A 5,354-nucleotide genomic window follows, 5' to 3' on the forward strand; every position below is an offset into this window, starting at 1 on the left:
GGATAGCGAATCCCTGCTGTGTACTATTCCATTCCACACTAAAATTCATTTGTCCATTCTCCAGTTGATAGATAATTGAATTATTTTTGGACTTTATTAGTACAGACATTGTTGCTATGAAAAGCCTTAAACAAGTATATTGGTGCAAAACAACAAGCATTTCTTCAGGTTAAATGCCTAGGAGTGGAATTGCTGCATCATAAGGCACTAGACGTTGTTTGCAAACTGATATTTTCAGATGTTTTTATTTTTACTAATCGATGGGTGTAACATGATATTTGTTGTCGGTTTTAATTTGCAAGTGTCTGACTACTGATAAGGTTGGTCATCATTTCATGTGTTTGTTGGCCATCTGAGTGCCCCTTCTGTGATGTATCTGTTTACCTTCTGTGCACTCTTCTTTTGAGTTATTGAGAAGAATTATTTATATGTTCTAGATACTGATTCTCTTTCAAATACGTGTATGCGAATATCTTCTCTCATTTTCTTGGTGTTTTTCACTTTATTGCAGTTTTTGATGAACAAAGTTTTTAAATTTTACTATAGTCAAATATAACATTTTTTTCCTATGTAGTTTAAGATTATTGCTACCATTCTAAGAAATCTTTTCCTACCCTAAGATTATAATATATGTCTCTATTTTGTCTCCTAAAGCTTTGTGGTTTGAACTTTCCTTTTAATTTTTGATTGGATTTTAGGAAGGAATCCAAGTGTATATTTTTAATATGTAAATCATCCCACTACGATTTATTGAAATGCTCATCCTCTCCCACAGTGATCTGCAATTCCAATTTTGTCTGAAATGAACATTTCATATATGTGAAATCTATTTCCGCTTAAGTATATTGGCCTATTTTTCTATCCACATACTAATACCTTACTACTTATTTCTTACACCTTTACAATAAATCTTGATATCTGCTTGACCAATTTCCTACACTGTATTTCCTTTGGGAAGTTTTTACTATCATTGGTCTTTCTGCTAAAATTCACCAATTTTATTATTAACTTAATTCCCCAAACCAAGCAAAGCATGCTCCCCACGCATAGAGACACATACTAACCTGTTTTCTATATTATTTTTAAAGTTTAGTAAAAAAAAAAAAAGAAAGAAAAAATACTAACAGAAAGGTGATATGACAATAATAATATCAAAATTAAGGCAGGATGAATTTTTAGGGATAAAATAGGCTCTTACTTGATGATAAAAGAAAAAATTCACCAGAAAGATATAACAGTTTTGATCCAGTATAAACTCAGCCACACAGTCTCAAAATATATAAGAAAAATAAGCAGACATGAGAGGATAAGTTGATCACCATGGGATATTTCAACACACCTCTCTCAAAAACTGATATATCAGCAGGCAATAAAAGTGAAGTGGGAAAACATTTAAACAACAAAATAAACAATATTGATCCAGCAGACATATCCTACAAATGGAGTAAACATTCTTTTCAAGCACACATGATGATTCACAAATATTTACAATGTTCTATACCATAAAAGAAGCCTCAAAAGAGCAATCAATACCAAACACTCAATTTTCTAACTACAAGGTAATAAAATTAGAAATCAATAGTGAAATGCCAGCTTTTAAAAGTCCATACATTCAGCTCTCACAATATTCCACAGCATGCCAAGCTCTTGGAAAGAAACCCAGCAGATGACCCCTCCCCTAACAATAAAGAAAAAAGATTTGACAATGTAGGCTGTGGAGTCAAGCAGACTCCATGGAGATTACAACTTCATTACTTACGGCCCTGTGACAGCCTTCCAGTGACACTGTGTGCTCACATTTAGGATGGAAAGTGCCTTTCTCACAGGTTGTGTGAGAATTAAATGAGATCTATACAGCACTTGGCATAGCAGGACTACACAGAAATATCTAATGTTTGTTTCTATTGGGTTTTGTGTTTTACTTAGTTTTTCAAATCTAACTTTGTGTTTAGTTATTATTATTATTATATTAACATTTGCTTCTCAATGTCACAAAATGAATTTCTTTTAGGTTTTCTATCCTGGCCCAGAGCCCTCTTTTTCAGATCTGGACCACTGATTCAGGGTCAAAGACAGAACTGCAGTAAAAGTGGCCAAGCAAAGTAACTCGCTTCTAGTTTCCCTTACTTGGGTTCTCTGGATGTTCATCCCCCTCAGGGAGACTCCTTTCCAATTTCCCTGTTTAAAACATCCAAAGAGCTTCTTCAGATTGGGCCACCTTTTACCAAATGAATGGACTAACGATTTTTTTCTCTACTGCCATTATAATTTCTTCCTTGAAATCCTTTGCAGTCCTGTAGATAGGTGTGAAGTTGTGGAGACCTGGAGTGGTGATGGATTAGCAAAAAAGCGGCTTCAGATGGAAATCCAGCATGTCTCATTTAGTCACGTTATGACTTTGTTGTTGTTGTTACCATTACACAATGTAAACACTTTTTGTGTTTTTTGAGGCCCTTTACCAATTTCTCCCTAACTGTCTTCCCCCTTCCCCTTTCCTATCTCTGCTGGCCTCAGTTCTGTCCTCTCCTCTTGAAAGTTCAAGGAATTATTGTGATTATTGTGTCTTTCTTCCTTTTTTTGTTTATTTTATTTTATTATTTTTAGCTCCTGCTTGTGAGGACCTGTGGTATTTCTTTCTGTGCTTGGGTTGTTTCACTTAGGAAAATTTTCTCCAGGCTCATCCATGTTGCTGCAAATGGCAGAATTTCATTCTTGTTATAGCAGAGTAGAATTCCATTGTGTATATTTGCCACATTTTCCTTATCTAGTCATCCATCAATAGGCGTTTAGGTTGGTTCCATAGCCCGGCTATTGTAAATAGAGCTGTGATAAACATGGGAGTACAGGTATCCCTTCAACATGATGATTTCCCTTCCTTTGGGTATATACCCAGCAGTAGGATTGCTGGACCATATGGCAGTTCTATCTGTAGTTGTCTGAGGAACCCCCATACTGTTTTCCATAATGGTTGCACTGATTTACAGTCCCACCAACAGCGTAAGAGGGTTCCCCTTTCTCTGTATCCTCGTGAGCATTTGTTATTCTCTGTCTTTTTTATTCTGGCCAGCCTAACTGGCATGAGACACTATCTCAGTGTGGTTTTGACTTGCAGTTCCCTGATGCTGAGTGATGTTGAGCATCTGGGCAGGCCACTTTGCCTCGGGCAGGTGTGGAGCACTGCTGGAGGGCAAACGAACTGTGAAGTGACATGTCTACATGCCAGTTGACCTCTCACCTCCTCCTCACCTTGCTGGCCCTCACAGTACCCTGTGCTCCCTGCACACAGTATCATAAAAACAAAGAGTTCCTCTCCTTGTCCTCAGCCTTGCCTCTGCAAGCTCCGTGAGCTGCAGCAGTGTCATCCGCCATTTGGTGTTCTTTCGAAGAAGCAACTAGAACCCCATCACCAAGCTGGGCCGCCTGGTCAAGGACATGAAGATCAAGTCCCTGGAGATCTATCTCTTCTCCTTGCCCATCGAGGAGTCTGAAATCATTGACTTTTTCCTGGGGGCATCCCAAAAGGATGAGGTTTTGAAGATCATGCCCGTGCAAAAGCAGACCTGTGCTGGCCAGTGGACCAGGTTCAAGGCATTTGTCACCATTGGGAACCACAATGGACACATCAGTCTGGGTGTTAAGTGCTCCAAGGATATAGCCACAGCCATCCAAGGGGTTGTCATTCCTGGCCAACCTCTCCATTGTCTCCATGAGGAGAGGCTACAGGGGAACAAGATTGTCACACTGTTCCTTACAAGGTGACAGGCCTCTGTGGCTCTGTGCTGGTGTGCCTCATCCCTACTCCCCAGAAGCACTGGCATAGGCTCAGGCCCTGTGCCCAGGAAGCTGCTGCTGATAACCAGTACTGATGACTGCTGCACCTTAGCCAGGGCCTGCACAGCCAACCTGAGCAACTTTGCCAAGGCCACGTTCGATGCCATCTTCAAGACCTACAGCTATCTGACCCCTGACTTCTGGAAGAAGACCATGTTCACCAAGTCTCGCTATCAGGAATTCACTGACCATCTTGTAAAGATCCACACCAGAGTCTCCATGCAGAAGACCCAGGCTCCAGCTGTGACTACAACATAGGTTTTTGAACAAGAAAAATAAAGTTAATTAAGCCTATTTAAAAAAAATAAAGTAGAGGGGAAAAGGCGCTTTATGGAGAAAAATTCAAGAAAATGTGGGAGCTGTTGCATTAAGTCAAATTAGTAGGCATCACAGAGAACAGGGAGGATCCAGACAGAGGTGTCGGAGAAGGGCCATAATAATCATATACATTGTATATTGACAAAATAAAAATTAAAAAAAAAAGAAGGTGGTCACAGATAATTGAGCATGCAGCAGGACTTTTCCGGGCACCTCTGGCAATAATGCCAAAGAGAAATGGGTAATGCCCCCAAACAGAAGCCACATGGGATAACAGTTAAAACATAATGCACATGTTCAGGTAATAAAATCCAATGCTCCTGACAAAAATCATGTCCTCAAAAGATTTTGTGATATCGGGGAAAAGCATGTGATAAAATGATAAATAAAAAATAATTATAAGCAGGTACTGGGTGTGATCATTATTTTCTTCTGTACCTGTCTCATTTTATACCATAAGTGTGTGCTACTTCTAGTGTCATGTGCAGAAGCCAAACTATGGCAGGTTGTGAATGCCAAGGTTAAAAACTGGAATTGCCTGTGGCTCAGCCTCCTCAGTAGGGTGATGAACTCACTGGGAAGAGAGACTATGTCTACTTTGTCTTTTTACTCCAAGTGCCTAGAACAGGACTGGGCTTAGAGGGTGCTCAGAGAATGTCCATCCCAGAGAACGAATGACTATAAGAATACATGAATGAAGGAATGAGTGAAGAATTTGGATTTGGTGAGCAATAAGGTTCATAAGCAAGAGAATGGTATACATCACCACAGCCAACATAGTGATCATATCCATGACCCCCAAAAGTTTCCTCTCCACACCTCTTTCACAGGCTTTGAGATGGAGATCTGTGTGCAGATTTATCCAGGAGCACTCTCATGAACAACACCTGCATGGCAGTGAGGGCTGCAGATCTGGAGAGAAGAGAGAGCAAGGGCTGAGCCTCGATGCACACATGACAGGCCCCAGTGCAGCCCACCCCACGTGGAACTCTAGAGTTGGAATTGCCCTTCACAGCTGCCCTGCATGGAGACGAGGAAGCCCAGCCTTAGTGCCCCCATGTCCACCAGTCACTGGATATGGAACAGTCCAGCAGGAGGACCTCAACTTTGGCAGATACCTTTGGCTTCAGGCAATTTCTGGGGAGGGATTCAGTGGTGAGCCTCCACAGGCAACACTCCCAGCAGCTGTGGGAATAAGTACCTGC

The 5,354-nt window shown here is 40.7% G+C and overlaps 1 pseudogene; it reads left to right on the plus strand.

Annotated features, from left to right (window-relative positions):
- The first annotated feature begins 3,405 nt into the window (after positions 1-3,405).
- LOC103600261 lies at positions 3,406-4,089 on the plus strand (annotated as a pseudogene).
- Positions 4,090-5,354: the final 1,265 nt, after the last annotated feature.

The sequence above is a fragment of the Galeopterus variegatus genome, unplaced genomic scaffold (assembly GCF_000696425.1).
Source record: "Galeopterus variegatus unplaced genomic scaffold, G_variegatus-3.0.2 Scaffold3283, whole genome shotgun sequence".
In the NCBI taxonomy this organism is placed as follows: Eukaryota; Metazoa; Chordata; class Mammalia; order Dermoptera; family Cynocephalidae; genus Galeopterus; species Galeopterus variegatus.